Genomic DNA, 18,717 nt, shown 5'->3' on the forward strand with positions numbered 1-18,717 from the left:
GGGAAATCCCTTTACATTTTTGATCATGGAAGTAATGTGGTTTATGTGCCTGTCCACATACTTGCTCCCTACATCCAACGAGTCTCTGGCTTAGTTGTTGTAACGTGGGTGCACCAGGCTGGCTGGTCCTGGAACTTCTCCAGCTTACAGGTCACCATGGCCTGAGCACAGCAGCACTTTATGCCTGGAGCTTCTGCTGCATGGAGCCCTACTTGCCTTACAGCAGCTGCGTTGTTCTGTCTTCCAAACCCTGCACCATGGGAGCCACTGTCTCCTAGATAAAACCCTGTGCTGTGCCTGCCTCTGAAGTGCACTGGTGGTCTCATGAGGGTGAGCCCACTCCTTTGTCGCCCCTTCACAGGTCATCAAAGTCACTGTGGGCCCCGGTGCTAGAGCTCTCCATCACCCTCAGTAGTGCAACTGGAGAGTTGCTAGCACAGCAATGATAGCAACACTATCCTCATAGTATTTTAGGATACCTGTAATTCTGAAACTTAGTAGTTATTGGTAGTTTGAAAAATTGCCATTCGTTAGAAAGTCTTCTCTTAATATAGTAAATATTATTCCAACATCTATTCTTTTTTTTTTTGTCTGTTTTTACTTTCATTTGCATTTATTTTATGCAGAATTTACTCCCAGGCCATACATTTTTGTTGCTTCAGTTTCTTCTGGAACATCTTTTTCTTCTGTGCAACTTCCTCTTCCAGTTTAGGAACAATCTGCTCTTTTTCACTAAGGATCATCTCAATGTGGCAGGGAGAGCTCACGTATGGGTTAATCTCACCATGAGCCCCATATGTTCTATGCCACATCTTGGGGGTTTTGTTCACTTGGATGTGCTCAATGACCAGAGAAGCTACACCTAAACCCTTAAGTTCAGCATTACTCTCTGCATTCTTAAGCATGTGCAGTAAAAATTCAGCACTCTTTTGGGCCACCGACCCTGTGTCCAGTGCCACTGTTTGGCCTGGGCACATCTACCAACCCACCATTGTAGCAATGGAATGGCACACACTGCTTCTGCAAAGTGACATCTTTCAGATACTTGGTGGCTTTTCAGATATGCATACCTTTGATGGTCTGGGCAGTTTCACATGTGTTCTTAAAGTGAACACGAGGATTTGAACCTCTTGATTTGCATGATTTTGTTGGGTTTCCGGGTCAAGTGAATAGCAAACCATTTTTAGAGATCACCTCAGGCTGCTTACGGGAAGAGCCAACATTTATTCTTATAAAATGAAACTACTTATGTAGTTAGCTCAGTTGAAATGATTCACATTAGTGAAAAGATAGAAGATAAAAATATTCCTTTTAGGGCTAGTATCTAAAATCTATAAAGAGCTCACCAAACTCCACACCCGAAAAACAAATAACCCAGTGAAGAAATGGGCAGAAAACATGAATAGACACTTCTCTAAAGAAGACATCCAGATGGCCAACAGGCACATGAAAAGATGTTCAGCGTCGCTCCTTATCAGGGAAATACAAATCAAAACCACACTCAGGTATCACCTCACGCCAGTCAGAGTGGCCAAAATGAACAAATCAGGAGACTATAGATGCTGGAGAGGATGTGGAGAAACGGGAACCCTCTTGCACTGTTGGTGGGAATGCAAATTGGTGCAGCCGCTCTGGAAAGCAGTGTGGAGGTTCCTCAGAAAATTAAAAATAGACCTACCCTATGACCCAGCAATAGCACTGCTAGGAATTTATCCAAGGGATACAGGAGTACTGATGCATAGGGGCACTTGTACCCCAATGTTCATAGCAGCACTCTCAACAATAGCCAAATTATGGAAAGAGCCTAAATGTCCATCAACTGATGAATGGATAAAGAAATTGTGGTTTATATACACAATGGAATACTACGTGGCAATGAGAAAAAATGAAATATGGCCTTTTGTAGCAACGTGGATGGAACTGGAGAGTGTAATGCTAAGTGAAATAAGCCATACAGAGAAAGACAGATACCATATGGTTTCACTCTTATGTGGATCCTGAGAAACTTAACAGGAACCCATGGGGGAGGGGAAGGAAAAAAAAAAAAAAGAGGTTAGAGTGGGAGAGAGCCAAAGCATAAGAGACTGTTAAAAACTGAGAACAAACTGAGGGTTGATGGGGGGTGGGAGGGAGGGGAGGGTGGGTGATGGGTATTGAGGAGGGCACCTTTTGGGATGAGCACTGGGTGTTGTATGGAAACCAATTTGTCAATAATTTCATATATATATAAAAAAAAAAGTAAAAAATAAATAAATAAATAAATAAAGTCTAATTATCCTAAAAAAAAAAATATTCCTTTTACTCAGAGATGATCTTTACCTATGATCATGGATGCAACAATATTCACTATTATCTTCTCTTTTTGAAGATGTTTTCAAAGCTCCTTACATTAAATCAGGCTTTTAAAAATGAGTTTCAGGAGTGCCTGGGTGGCTCAGTTGGTTAAGTGTCTGACTCTTGATCTTGGCTCAGGTCATGATTTCACAGTTTCGGAGTTCAAGCCCTATGTCAGGCTCTGTGCTGACAGCATGGAGCCTGCTTGGAATTCTCTCTCCTTCTCTCTTTGCCCCTACCCCACTTGTACTCTTTCCCTCTCTCTCTTAAAATAAATACATAAGCTTAAAACTTTTTTTTAATCTTAAAAGAATAATAAAAATGAGTTTCAGAATATTGGCTGTGTCTTAGGTATCATGATATGGTTTAGACAACGACAAACGTTGGAATGTGGTAAAGACTGGAACAGCAAGGAATTCCTGCTGTTTCCATCCCTCCAAAGGAAAGGAAACCTTTAAAACACACACACACACACACACGCATGCACACATGTGTGTGCACATACAGAGCTTTTTGGGTTTGAAGTTAGCCTTTGTTATTAAAACAAAACACCAATATTACAGTGAAAATTGGTTACCAGAGTTAGAGCTGACTTCAGAGATACTATTTCTCCCCTCCCCCCCATCTTCCTAACACCCACGGTGCCCTCACACCAACTCACTCCCCCTTCCCTTGTACTATTGGAAGTAAGGCACATTGTAAGGAGACCTTCCCAGGGTCCTAAGTATAAGTAACAAAGGAAACTGTCCTCCCACCTCACTGCAGTATTCCATCTGAGATGAATGGTAGCATTTTGAGAAGGATGGGAGTGAGAAACACCAAAACATGTATCAGTTAGCATAAAGAATCTTTTATAGTGGAGGTGATTTTCTCATCTCTGAAATGACCTTGTACAGAACACAGTATTAACAGTTTGTTAAATAACTCCATAGGAAATAATTGTGTTTAGGACACATTTGTCTGCTTAAAAAAAAAAAAAATCAGGACTTTCATTTGGCAATGATTAATTTTTCATGCTTTTAATTGTTATTTATTTGTGTTTAAAATGACAATTCCGGTGTTAATGTAAGGTGTTATAGTAGTTTCAGATGTACAATATAACAATTCAACAATTCTATGCATTACTTGGTGCTCACAATAAGTATGCTCGTAATCCCCTTCACCTATTTTACCCACTCCCACTGGTAACCATCAGTTTGTTTTCTGTAGTAAAGAGTGTTCTTCTGGTTTGTCTTTTTTTTATTTTGCATGTTTTTTTTTCATTTCTTATATTCCACATATGCATTATACTCTCTAGATCCATCTATGGTGTTACAAATGGCAAGATTTCATTCTTTTTTATGGTAAGCAATAGTCCATTATATATATATATATATATATACCACCTCTTTTTTTATCCATTCATCTATTGATGGACACTTGGGCTGCTTCCATAACTTGGCTATTGTAAATAATGCCATAATAAACATAGGGGTGCATATTTTGAATTAGTGTTTTCGCATTCTTTGGGTAAATACCCAGTAGTAAATTTCTGGATCATATGGTAATCCTCTTTTTAATTTTTTGAGGAACCTCCATACTGTTTTCCACAGTGGCTGCACCAGTTTGCATTCCTACTAACAGTGCGCAAGAGTTCCTTTTTCTTCACATCCTTGCCAACACTTTTTGTTTTTTGTGTAGTTTTTCATATTAGCACACAAAGAAAACATTAAGAAAACCCGGGGCTATAGCCCCATTTCTTTGTTCTCTTCTAAGCACAATTTTTCTAAAGGGTTATTTATATTTGCTGCCTCTAATTTTTCTCTTCTGATCACCTCTTAAATCGCTCCAAACAGGCGTTTCTCCCACGAATACTCCATTGAAACTGCTCTCTCCAAATATAACCTATATTTCCCATAGGTTAGTTCTTGTCCACAGCTTGGGTGTGTGTCAGGAGCATTTGACAGAGCTGACTACTCCCTCTTCTCTGAAACAGTGTCTTCACTTGGCTTCCCACACACACCCTTTCTTGGTTTTCCTCATCCTCACTGGGCATTCTTCTCAGTCTCCTTGGCTAGTCCCTCTTCTAACTTCATAATCTTGGAGGGTCCCAGGACTTTCTCCTTGGGCTCTTCTCTTCCTTGCTCTCTCGCTTGGTGATCTCACCCAGTTTCATTGCCTTAATTATCCAAAAGCAGCCAAATGTGTATTCCCAGCTCTGACTTCTCTCCTAAACTCCAGACCTTTATCCAATTGCTTCCTCGATGTATAAAACTTAGAAGTCCAAACTCAAACTCTCGTTCTTGCTTTTAAAGCCTGCCCCACCCCCTCAGATGATGGCGACCCTATCCCCAACTAGTTCAAACCAAAAACTTCAGAGTCATCCTTGACTACTACAAATCATGTTGGCTCCTACTTCACAATATATCTGGAACCCAATCACTTTTCACCACCTCCTCTGCTACTTGCCTGGCTGAGCCACTGTCGCCTCTCTCTTGGATGATTGCAATCACTTCCTTTTTTTTTTTTTTTAATTTTTTTTTTTTCAACATTTATTTATTTTCGGGACAGAGAGAGACAGAGCATGAACAGGGGAGGGGCAGAGAGAGAGGGAGACACAGAATCGGAAACAGGCTCCAGGCTCTGAGCCATCAGCCCAGAGCCCGACGCGGGGCTCGAACTCACGGACCGCGAGATCGTGACCTGGCTGAAGTCGGACGCTTAACCGACTGCGCCACCCAGGCGCCCAGATTGCAATCACTTCCTAAGCAGCCTCCCTCCTTCTACCCTTGACCCTAGATGACAGTCTCACTGCAAGAATTAAGTCAGAGAGATATTAAAAAATGCAAGTCAGATCATGTCCCTCCTCTGCTCAAGCCTTCACAATGATGTCCTGTTTCATTCAGAGGAGTCAGAAGTCCTTACAAAGGCCTACGTGCCCCCAATGGCCTGCTGTCCCATCACCGCTCCCACCTCAACTCCTGCTAATGTCACCTTCACTCATTCTACTCCAGTCATACTTATCTCCTTGCTCTTACTCAAGCCCCCAGACATGTTTGTTCCCTCAGCCTGAAATGCTTTCCCCAGACAGCTACATGGCCCACTCCTCACCTTCACATGTTTTCTCAGTTGTCCTGTTCTCAGTGGGACCTACTATGCCACCTATTTAAATTGGACTTGGCTTTCTTCTCCATCTCTAGCACTCCTGAGCTTCTTACCCTAGTCTAATATTTCCTTTTGTCCATAACATTTATCCTTTCGAATGTCTCTGGAAATTACTTATCATGTTTGTGGTTTATTTTCAGCTTCCTACTTAGAATGTAATCCTCATAAGTACAGGGATCCCTGTTTGTCCCATTCTCTGATGTATTTCTTCTAAGCACCAGATCATTGTCTGCCACGTGGTAGGAAATCAATAAATATTTTTGAATGGATAGAAGTTCAAATCTTCAGAAACAGGAATGACAGAAATGAGAAAAGTCTATAAAGATCACATCTGTGTTGATTCAATGATTTTGAAAGGGACTTTTATCTCTTACTTCCTGGAGACAGAAATGAGCACACGACTTTGTAAACTCACATATTAAAAGCATCCGCAGCAGTTTGTTCACTTCAACTGTTGCTTTTGAAGAACTTGATAAGCATTTGTCCTTCCATCCCTTCTTTTGTGGTAAAGCCTCCTTTTAAATACTCAGGTAACCTAGGTCTTTCTGCTCTGAAGACATCAGAAGGGCATTTAGTTGAAGGGTGGAATTTGTCAGGCTTCCTGGTCAAAACAACTCCTCAATATTTATTTTGTATTGTCTTTGAGGGAAATACTCATAGTCCTGTCTGGGTAGTCCTCATGGTATTTGTAGCGCTGTTAGGACCCTCAAATTCACGGAACCTGTATCCTCAGCTGAAAGTGGGTAGGATTCTGGCAGCAAGTTGGTTTGTAGGTAAACTATTGACACCATTGGTCCAGGTCTGATGACCATCATAGCTGTTACGTATTTATGTGAATACTTCCCTCTTTGAGGTATTTCAAGAAGTACTTTTCTCGGTAATATAGGGTGGACTGCATGTGCTAATGACAAAATTTATGAAGCTGCTCAAGAATGTTTTCTGGTAACCTTAACCATGACATCATGGGTGCTTAATAAATGGCAACATGCTCGGTAAAAAGGTTAAAAAGGGTCATTCATCTCACTGTCCTTTTCATCAGAGGGCCAAAAATAGTATAACTATTTTATTCTCTGGTTTTCACTCATTCCCTTTTCCCTACTCCAGGGAAGCCTTAAGTGGATTTGCTGTAATAACTGTGTTATGCATATGATAGATAGAATCTATTATGATGATTACATAATTGACTTTTGTTTTAAAAAAGCAACTGGTTTACAGTGGCAGTTCTATTACTTAAGGTAACTTTGTTTGCATAGATCAAAATTCATCACTCAATTTTTAACACTAGCATTTGAAATTTCTGTTGTATTTTTTATTGAAAGCATTAGAAGAGTACAATACAATTATAGGATTAGGATAACATTATAGGAAGTTTGGACAATTTAAAATGTCTTTGTAATTCCATCTAATTGCTATAATCATTTGTAAATTTTTTCTGTAATCATTTCCCATAAACATGCTGATTATTCCTATAACTGAAATGAATATCACTGTCACTGGATGGTGATGGGAGCCCTCTGAGATGAAGACCTTTTCTGACCATTGCATGTATACCCATAGTGTAGCACAGGGTTGGGTATAGACAGCTGCTTGAAAAATTATTGCCAAAACAATGAATTTATTAATAAGTGGATTTGCAGAGGATCTAAGACTTAATTAAATATAACCAACACTGGCTGGATTATTTTGTTGATTCACATTGAGAGGCCAAAGTTCCAACACTTGGCAAGCATCAGCTATTCTACGACTCTCTCTTCTGTCCAGATCTCTAGGAGCAGCACAGGGGGAATGCGACAGTCCAATGGGGGTATGGTTACTCTTCTGCCTTGTTGGAAAACAATAGCACTCATTCGTTTTCCTTCTCTACCCTTTGCAGATTACCTGGGCCCAGACTGGTTTTAAATCTCTGAAACAGACTGAGCGCTAATAAATGGATCGCTGGTCCGAAAATAAAATTGCAAATCAGGTTTAGAATTTGATGTAAAAGCTTGAGAGACACAGGTTTGTTGCTACTTTAGATTACAGATGTCATAAAAAATAGAAACCAAAAAGGTTAGGTAGTTTCTAAATTAAACACTTTTTCTTACAATAATTACCGTGTTCCAGCATCTGTGTACTTGGGTAGAATCTGAATAACACTTTATTGCTCAGAATAATGTTCTATTCTTGTCAACAAGTAATACTTGAATACATGCCCTTGTACTCCATGACTGCAGGAAGGGTGTTGCCCTAAACACTGTCCCACCCTCTGTAGCAGGGCTCGGTTTTGTTGGAACATTTCAGATGCTAAAAAATCCTTTTCTCTACTTTCCATTCATTCACAGGCAGGAGGCCTGAGATTTACTATTTTTTTTTCTAAATCTAAATGGATGGAGTCAAGCTCGTGCAGTCACCATTAAGGACTGACCACAGTAGCATGGGGAATATTGTTTGAATCTTCTTTCCATAGGGAACTGGCTATGAAAAGGCTAAGCCCATCAATCATAATTTGAAAGGCAAGTTACAAATCCTTTGATGGAACTTTCCAAGCCATCACTGCAGCAAGTAGAACAGGGATCAGGTTTTTTTTTTTAGTTGAGTAAATACACCTGGTCATTTTGCACATTTCCATTTTGATAGCCAGTAGGAGAAGTTCTTGGGCTTAAATAATAGCTTTTCAACATTTCATGTTTCTAAGTCTGAATCTGAATTTAAGGAATGCTAGTCTGTCTCATTTTATACCACAGCAGCTATAGAATTCCACAGAATTTTGTCTAAAATGACATGAACAGGTTGTCATAGTCTGGGAGATAGTTCTTCACTAGGACACAGCACTATCTTTATTCGAAGGCCCAACATGGCATAAGCAAACAATGGCTGTGTTTTGTGTGTTTCTTTGTTACTTTAATGCATTTAAATTTCAATTATGGGAATACAAGACATGAGTTGTATTATTAGGCTCTCCTTTATGTTCCTTAATGATGACTTTTTTTTTTTCTTTCTGAGTTAAAAGTAAACCCTTTAGCTTAAAAGACCTGTGTATTCTAAAAAGGAATGATTGTTTTGCAGACACTGTTCTCCTTTCTTCTGTTGTAACAGAACCCCTGATTTTTAGGCTGGGCGTTTAGCTGTCCAGACAAAAAGGCAAATGAGGGGGGGGTGCTGTTTCCCAGTTTCTGTTGCAAAGGACTAGGTGAAAGTATTATATAGCAACTTCTGGAACTTTCCTTAAATGATAGTTGTGTACCTCTTGCCCCTTCCCTGTCCCTTCTTCCATCCTGCTGCTACAACAGTGGACACACTAACAGAAGCCCCAACTGCCATCCTGGACACTGAAGACAAGGGCAACACAGAAGATGAGTAGACAGAAGTGCCATACCAATTTGCCTACTTTGCTTGATATGAAAGAAAGAGAAACTATCTTGTTTAAATGACTGCTCTTTTGGGTCTGCTTTTCTCAAAATGAAAAACAATCCTCATGTACATAGTCACCTATAATACAAAATATTGTATTATTTAATCTGACCCCCAAAAATGAACATGCTGTAGCAGACACCTCATCACTGCAACACTGTTTTCCAGAACTGACCTTCTCTCTACCACCATCCACATGGCAGTAGTGAATTTCCAAATTCTAGAACATGACCTCACCTTTGATTGAAGGATGCTCCCCCGATCCAGGTTGGGCTAATCAAAATCCTTCTCCAGGAATTAAAAAATAAGGTAGAGAAAAACAGATTAGTCTCTTTCAGTTAGTTGTAAGACCATAATAATAAATATCTGAGCTGTTAACAGCTTGACTTTCCATCATGTGTTGGGGGAAGTAGACAAAACAGGCTTAATGAGAAAGAACAATGAATCAGAGTCAAAGAGGGAAGCAGAGATTTAGAGATGGAGAGGATAGAGGATTCCTAGGCTTCCCATAGTTGGTCAATGCTTCGTGGTTTCAGCACTGTTGCTTTCTTACCTAATATCCACTCTCCATTTTCTCTTTTCTAAGCAATGCTGATCTTGTTCTGGATTCATCCCTTCTTAGAGGGGGATACAAACTAGTCTAAAACAAGATGTGCATGGCAATCCCCTGGCACTTGTATTGATCCAGTGATGGGCATGCATCCTGAATTGGCCCAATCTGATTAAAAATTTATATTCCATATCGAGGGGGAAGTTACTCTTTCTCCTGCTGAGAGGAACAAGGAAGTACATAGTCCCAATCATATTGTCAGCTCTCTTGCCACCATGAGTGTGACCATCCTGGGATGAGGGCAATATTGAAGATGACTGTAAAAAGAATTCTAAAAAGCTGGAGACTTTGATGGAGTTTTTGAGCCCAACTTGGACTGAATCAATTATATTAGATAATAAATGACTTATTATAGAAGCCATGGGTCACCAAACTTTTTCTTAAAGGGCCAGATAGTAAATACTTTAAGATTTGCAGGCTATGAGGTCTTTGTTGCAACTAATCCACTTTGCCATTGTAGCTCTAAAGCATCCCTACACAATACAGATATGAATGGCCATGAATGTGTTCCAGTAAGACAGGTGTCCAACCTACATATAGGTTGTCATTTGCCAACCACTGTTATAAGCCAGTTTGAGTCAGACTTTTCTGTTGCTTGTGGCCAAAATTACCATCTATGATACACAGGCTCTGGTCCATTTCTGAGGTCTGGCTGTGTCTTGCTCTTGGAGTCTATGAGGAGCTCCAGTGTCCAGAGATGGTGGCCAAAATATTTAACAAAAGGTGCAGCATGAACACCAACCAATCACAAAAACATAAGATGGCTGTCTTAGGGTGAATTGGCTGGAATATCATTCCATCATTATTGTTCTATCAAGTCCTCTTTATTACTTAAACCAGCCAGTTTATTTCTGTTATTTATAAACAAAAGCATCCTCACATTGTTTTTAGATTTTCATTTGGGGTACTTCTTTAATCATTTCCCTCACTTTTGGTTGAGATGCTGATCAGTTTTCTTTCCTTCCTTCCTTCCTTCCTTCCTTCCTTCCTTCCTTCCTTCCGTTCTCCATTTCTTAAGTCCGGTATGTCAGTGCCAAGATTGTAATACTGATTCTTTTAAAAATTGAGTGGATGGGGGTGCCTGGGTGGCTCAGTCGATTAAGCATCTGACTTCAGCTCAGGTCATGATCTCATTGCTCCAGGGTTCGAGGCCAATGTCAGGGTCTGTGCTGACAGCTGCTTCAGATTCTGTGTCTCCCTCTCTCTGCACCTACCCCGCTCATGCTCTGTCTCTCTCTCTCTCTCAAAAATAGATAAACATTAAAAAAAAAATTTTAATTCAGTGGATGAAAACCTCCTGTGATAATGAGCTCTTTTTTAAATTCCTGCAGGCCACATAATCTAACACCTGACACATGAGTGTGACTATAAAGTATCAGAAAGACTTTAGCACACATACCACTACTCAGACATCCAAAGTATTTTGTTAAATGCTGTTGCAACTGGAAGTTATATTCCAACAATGCCTCCATTTCTCAAAGTATCTTTGGAATTCCTCCAATCTCTCCACTTATTATAATATCTGATATTGATGGAGATTTATCACATTGTCACCAGGCTTGGCTCTGGATTCCTGCCATTTGGGGAAAAAAAAAAAAAGAAAGAAAGAAAGATTCCTCTTAAATATTTGCAGTCATTAAGTATTTGCTTTTTCCCTTTCCTTTCTCACATAATTCTTAAGCACTGAGCTATGCCTAATATACACACCCATCACTCTTCTAGGTGCTGGTGACATAGAGTCCCTATTATCAATCTGCTTATAGTTTAAAAGGGGAGGAAATAAGTAAATAAGTCATAATGTAACCCAAATTTGTCCAGGCTTCATCAGCCCATGAGTACAAATATGGTTCTCCTAAGAGAAGTAACCCAGATTTTACAGGCTTTGCCCCGCTTACATTTGTGGGAACTTAGCCTCCTGCCACCTTTTCACATGGGCTCCCACACTGGCTACTTATGGTTTCCCATTTCAGCTCTTGCCTGTTGATATCTACCGCTTCCCAGCCTCAGGGATGCCAGGTGTCTGGTGTTTTCCTTCCTTTCCTTTCCTTCCCTTTCCTGTTTTCTTTTCTTTCCCAAAACTTTTATTTAATGGTGGAGGAAAACAATAGTACTTGTTATACTAGCTTAAAGTTTTTCACATTGTTTTTAAAAAATTCTAGAAAATAATTGAACAGGGGATAAATCCCTGTAGTAGGCAGCCTGACTGGCAGCTAGTGTCTCTAGAACAGTTTAGAGTAGAGAATTCTTATTGTTTTCCAGACTGACCTGCTCCAGAAAGGAAGAGACTAGTTTAACTAAGTAAGCAAATGTAGAACTAAAGGACAGGAGGAAAATGGGCCAGAAGAGTGACTAAGACCACATTTTCTTCTCAAGCTCAGCCAGTTTCCCCTCCTTTGTGGTGGTAGTTTAAAAAAAAAATTTTTTTTAACATTTATTCATTTTTTGAGAGTCAGAGAGAGATAGAATATGAGTGGGGGAGGGGCAGAGAGAGAGAGGGAGACACAGAATCGGAAGCAGGCTCCAGGCTCTGAGCTGTCAGCACAGAGCCCAATGCGGGGCTTAAACTCATGAAACATGAGATCATGACCTGAACTGAAGTCAGATGGTTAACTGACTGAGCCACCCACACACCCCTGTGGCCATAGAGGAATAAGCTCCAAGAGGGCAGAGGGCTTTGTCCATTTTATTCAGTGTTGTAGTCTTTGGGCCTAGAACAGGGCCAGACACTTACTAGCAGCTTATGATGTGTGAACATTGAAAGAATGAATGCCAAAATACACTGAGTCCTCCAGTCCACGTTTCACTGCAGTCCAGTTGTCTGCAATCCATGCAGAAATGGAGAGAATGTCCCTCCCTTTCACTGAGTGCTACATTTGTTTTCTGGGTGCTGATGCAGAGGTATCTCGGCCCCTTCTCTTCCAAAGTCCTAGGTGATCACAGTCTTTTCCAAATGCTCTCTCAGCTCCGTTTTCTAAGAACTCAGGCCTTGTTCTCGGGTCCGTGCTGGGAAATAGACATATTTGAACTCTAACTATGGCCTAGGTTCAAATTTAATTTCCCGACTGAATTATAATATAGAATGATAAGGGTTACACTAGATGTGCTTACAAGGATGCCGCAAAGGAGACAAGAAGCTGAAGACAGTAGGAAATCAGAAGGAGGAGGTCCGAAGGTCTAGAAAAGATGATAGACAAAACTTGGCCTGCTTCATATTTTTGCCTTTTATTTGCCCTGAAAATTTTGTCTTTGTAACCTGATTGTAACCTCCTTTTCCTTGTTTCATAATTTCCTCTTTCAAGGTGCATAATAAGTGCTAGTTAAATATTTGTTGACTGGTTGACAAAAGAGAATTAAGGCTCTAGGGTGTCTCTTTGCTTTGCCCCAAATATTTGCTTCCCTTATGGATTGCTCTGTGGTCCCACTGGGCTATGTATGGGATCCTGGCTAATGAGAACTGAATACACCCTCATTTGTTCAAGTCAGTAACTACTTAGGGACCATATACCATGTGCCAAGCTCTGTGCTGGATAGAAAGGCACAGAGATTAATCAGACGTAGCTCTCAAGAACTAGGCAGAGATAAAGCTAAGAGAGACAAAGCTAGGAGAGATGAAGCATGTCAAATAACTACAACGTAAGGCAGAAAGAGTTCCATGGTGTACTAGAAGATCACATAACTTGCCATGAGAACATGGAGGAAGCAGGATAACTCTGATTTGCAAGCTCTGAGAAAGTTCCACAGAGGAGCTCTGTGAAGAATACACGTAGGACTTGAACCAATGGAGATGGATGGGGGGAGCACGTAGGCAGTTGGAACTTCATGAACAAATATATGGAGGTGAAATTCAATCTTCAAAAGAACACATATCATGGATGTTTCCAGTATTTTCTCTCATCCTTTCTCAGTTATGTGCCAGTCTCTTAAAACCTAACAGCAGAAGAGTGGCGAGGCATGTTTTTGGAGTTTGCACCGAAGGAGAGGGTTTCATGGAGCAACAGTGCTGGCAGTGTTTTAAACGAAGATTAAAGTACCATGCTGCATGTGAATCGGTCTGTCCAATTCCGCATGCAAAGCAGATGGCTGTTAAATGTTCTGTCCTTGGTATTGTCTGCCTTACAAATGCTAAAGAGTAGCTGAAATGGAGAATTCTGTCACATTAAAGGAATTTTTGCCTATAATTTGTTTATAACACTCTCTCGGCTAACGGTCAAGCTCCCTATTCCCTGGGGCTATGCTCCAAGTGCACACACATTCCAGAACGATTAGCCTCTCCCCTGTTGCTGCTAAGAGCCCTAAAAGCCATGGAAATCAATACATACAATAATTAATCACTGACAGATTAAAATTTTCTATTGATTTCCTCTGGAATGGGAATTTGTGCCCCCCACCCCAAGATCTTTATTCTTTTAATAGTCGACTCGGCAATGAGTTGTAACTTTAAGTTTTGAAATGCTTTGGCAACGGTTTTTATGTAACACACAGAAGAAAAATGACAAGAGGCCCTGGATAATTTCAAAGTCTTGCTGAGATGTACAGAAGTGAATGTTACTTGTCTGCCTATGCCAACTGTGAGCTTCAGTCCCCTGAAACAGATGCTCTGTCCCTTGCCATGCATCTGAGAACTGTTGTCAGTCTGCAAAGTACGGGAAGTCTGATGGGATCCTTGTCTTCTTTTCCTTTCTGGAAACAATTATCTGCTTGAAATGTAATCTGAGGCCATACATTTCTAGAGACTAGCAAGCAGTTGGTATTTGGAGGATCCATCATTCGGGTAGGCTTCATATGAGTGCTTTTCAAACTTGAATGTGTGCACGAGTCTCCCTGGGGACACTTAAAATGCAGAGTTGGAGTCTGGGGTGAGGTCTGAGATTCTACAGTTCTAACACACTCCCAGGTGACCTGAAGCAGGACTTGAAACTTATCCCTCTTCAAGGTAGGAAGGGCAAGCGGTGTGACAAGGGTCGCGTGCTGAGCACTCCAAGGACACTTGATAATATGAAGCTCTGATCAAATGTTCCACAAATGCCATGCGCAGAACCCAAAGGGAGAGGCTTAACTCTTCACTGGTAAAGCTTATCTTTATTTACATGTTTCTCTGAAGCAATACAGGAAGGAGGTAAAAGAGAAAAAGAAAGAAAATAGATCATTCTTCCATTCTGTGCATTTGAATCCCCTACTCCATGGCAGTCATTTTAGGCACAGGGAATATAAAATATAGTAAGAAATAGAGTAGAGAAATAGTCTATTTTGGAAAGGCGGACGTTGAAAGCATTCCCTACAACCCCTTTAATTTTGTCAGGAAACTTTCACTCCAAGAGACCCTGTAAGAATCCAGCCATTCAGCAATTCCCAGCAGAACAACATTATCTGTCATTGTTCTTTGTGTTCAAAGATACTTCTGGCAATAACGTTACTATTCCTGTGTGTGAGTCTGGCAGAAAGCCCTAAGATGTGACCTAATTTCCAAATAGCTTGTCCTTCTGGTGAGCTGTTATTGGTCAAACCTGCAGTAGTTTATGACTCTACCCTATAGACTTTGAGAAAATGGGAAGGCAAAGGAGGTTTCCACCTGCATTAGTTTGTGTGACTAGAAAATATTTTTGGGTTAATATGCCCATTATACGAAGAGATGATGTAGAGACCAAACACAGCATCTTTTCTTTCTGAGAGAAGGATTCTTAAAAGCCTGGAAGTGGAAGATCATTAGGTAATTTGTTGTTAGCTCAAGAAGGGCACATCCTGGTATATTTATAGTCATGCTGCCCATAGGGAGAATGTTTATGTATGGACCTGTCTTATCATCCCTTCTATCCTGAGTAGATCTTGAAAGTTAAATTATAACATTGCATTATGCTTAAAACGGAAGGATGCTTCATAGAAAAGGCATTTACTAAGCTCTTGAGGGACCATTGCACACTCATCAGATGACAGATGGTGTGCAGCTTTCACAATGTAGGAGTGCTAAAAGAATGTAGGGTCACAGTGAAGCCATGGGAAATCAGAATAAAATATGGTGCAAGTTGTTATGAGCCTGGTATAAGAAAAAGAGGCATAAGGAAAACGATCCTAGCCACCATGAGAGAAAGGAAACTGAAATAAAAACTGACAGTACTTCAACTTTTGAAAAGCAGGTCTACCCCTAATTTAGCTGTGGGATATTGGGTAGGTTTGCCCGTGTCTCTGGGCCTTGCGCTGCTGGTACAGCAGATAAGAGTTTCAGATGATCTTTAAGTTCCCTCTCAGCTCCCTAACTCTGTGTGCTTACTATGTGCCAAGTGTACTGTGAAATAAATACCTTCGCATGCATTATCATCTGATCTCCGGGAAGGTGTTTTTTGTTTTGTTTTGTTTTGGTTTGGTTTGGTTTTGATCATCCCATGTTACAGAAGAAGAAACTAAGGTTCCAAAAGCTTAAGACATCAGGCTGAGCTCACACGTCTAATAGAAGACAGAGCTGGGATTCGAACCCAGGTAACTTAACACCACAGCTAATGCTTTTAAACTTTACAATATACATCGCCTTTGTAAGAATTGTATGGGTAAAGAAGAAAGGAAGATTTTGTTACTTTCTTACAAAGTCAGTTGGCGTGTTATAATATTTGTTACATACCTGTTTTATAGTTCTTGACATACTGGAATTTGATCCTGGTGAAGGTGTAACTGGCGTCTTAATTTAATAATGACCAAGAATCTATCACATGAGATGAACATCAGACACCTTCCTCCTACCTTCCTCAGCTCACTTAGTGGCAGGTACTGATAGTTTTATTTTTCACGGTCTGGCTTGACTAGTTGAACCCACTTCAACTAGTGGGTTCCGAAAAGTAGCCACACAAGTGTTGACTAGTGGCATCTAGGATTCATGTTCCCGTCTCCTACACTTGAGATCTGGGAGTTGGGGAGCGCTGGGCTGCAGACAGCAGCTTCCTCTCACTCTCTTCCAACATAACTTTCCCACGCCCACCTGACAGGGCTTCCAGTAGAATTTCCTGGTTGCATGCATCCTTTTCTACAGAGACTAGAGTTCTGTATCAAACACCAGCCTGCCTGGGTGGAGTATGACTCCCTCCCCAGCCCTAGGAGGCAATGGCAAAGGGCAGTGGCCAGAGGGCCACCTTAGCGATTTTTGTGTATCTGCATTTCATCTGTATATACTCTTAGTTACTCATATTTTTCTTTAAACTGACTCACTTTTAAAATTTAAGTAGCTTAGTCGTTTTTAAAAAAGAAAACTTCATGGGATTTTAGAGTTTGAAGTTTTATATTTAGTTCTATGATTCATTTCCGGTTAATGTTTGCATAGGGTGAGAGGTCTAGACCAAGGTATTTTATTTTTTGCGTATAGATTCCCAATTATTCCAGCACTGTTGAAAAGACAATCTTTTCTCTAACGAATTGTCTTTGCACCTCTCTCTCCTGGGAGTTAGACTGGGTTCTTTGTCCCTCTTAATTGCTTGCTGGGAAGCCAAAATATGAGCTACCACCCACCTGTCTTCTACTACTACCCATTCCAAGAGGCTCCAGCTGCCCATTAGCCCCTACTGTCCATTGGCAGAGTTTGCTATCACTTTGGACATTCTAATTTAGTTTCTTATTGACCTCTTAGGTTACATGTGCTTAATAATAAAATCCCCCCTTTTCTTGAGGATTTACTAAGTACCCCCAGCCCTATCTCTGCCAACCCTTCAAATTCTCCCTTTTTAAATTTTTTTTTTTTCAACGTTTATTTTATTTTTGGGACAGAGAGAGACAGAGCATGAACGGGGGAGGGGCAGAGAGAGAGGGAGACACAGAATCGGAAACAGGCTCCAGGCTCCGAGCCATCAGCCCAGAGCCCAACGCGGGGCTCGAACTCACGGACTGCGAGATCGTGACCAAATTCTCCCTTTTTATACCAACTTGCCCTTAATGTCCCAAAAGTTACAACTTACAAAATGAGTTTGAAATTTCAGAGGAGGTGGGATAGGGTAAGAAAAGGTTGAAACTTTGTGTACAAGAAATGGGTGGGTATTCATAAAGCAATGTCGTTAACTGTTGGCATGATTCAATTTGGATTCACTATTTAAGGGCTCTTGTGGATAATGAATCATTTACTTCATATGATTCCTGTTTTGTGTAGTCATCTGTGTACTATCCCACATATATATATACACACAAAGGCACATAGACAGACATAAACACACATACATACACAGATATCTGAAAATATTTTTGTACTTCACTGTGGCTCCCCTTCTGGTTAATTTGCAGACATATTTTATAGTTATAATGTGGGGGAGTTTCTAAGTTATTGGATCTTAGAGACTCTAACGGGTCATCTGGGTTGGATGGGCTGTCAACTCCGTTGATGGTGATGGCTTAGAGCGTGCATCAAAAAGGATCACCAGGCTGAGTTTAGTCCAGCAGGAAAAAGAGCTATCATTGATTAGTCATGTCTGCCTTGGCTGGGGGGCGGGGGGGGGGGGTGGCATATATAAAGTGCATTACTAACTCCAATCTGAAACCAGGCCATTCTCTTTTCCAGTGCAAAAATCTCTTATTACACTGTCTTTGCGAGCTGGCCTCTCCTCAATGCAGGAATACTTTCAGTAATTGTGACCTTGCTATTTTTCAAAAATCTTCCTTGCATTGTTGAACGGCTTACATGTTGAGTCTAAAATCTATTCATTGCAACTTCCAATCATTTGTCTCAATTCCACCATTTAGAGTTGTACAGACCAAGTTTATACCTTATTCCACATCATAGCTCTTCAAATATCAGAAGACAGCTATTATGCAATCGCTTCTCCTAGATAAACACCACATTTCTTTCAACTATTTTTCGGATATTGTGGTTTCTGGGTCTCCCACTATCCCAGATGTTGTTTAATGTTTCCTTGCTACCTTTTAAGTATCCTACTCGGAAAGGGACAAAGAATTTAAGATCCGATCTGACCAACTGGAATTAATTGGGACTCTTCTTTTGGGTTTACAGATACTTGTATTAATCAGCTTCCATCTGCACTTGAAACACATTGCTTGGTTATTTCACTCTGAACTTTGAGTAAATTAAAAAAATCTTTTTATACGAATCACTCAATTCAGTTCTTCTCTTTCCTGAGTTTATATTTGAATTTTTAAGTTGTATCTTAATTATAACTGCCTTTTCCTGAGTACCTGTGCTGCATACCCTATTTGTATTTTCTTTCATATCTGTCAAGTAAATATTCTATTCCCATTTTGCAGTTGTGAAAACTGAG

General features: G+C 40.5%; 1 pseudogene; it reads right to left on the reverse strand.

Moving 5' to 3' along the window:
* Window positions 1-611: 611 nt before the first annotated feature.
* Window positions 612-1,181, reverse strand: LOC115509723 (annotated as a pseudogene).
* Window positions 1,182-18,717: the final 17,536 nt, after the last annotated feature.

This window comes from Lynx canadensis, chromosome A3 (genome assembly GCF_007474595.2).
Source record: "Lynx canadensis isolate LIC74 chromosome A3, mLynCan4.pri.v2, whole genome shotgun sequence".
Lineage (NCBI taxonomy): Eukaryota > Metazoa > Chordata > Mammalia > Carnivora > Felidae > Lynx > Lynx canadensis.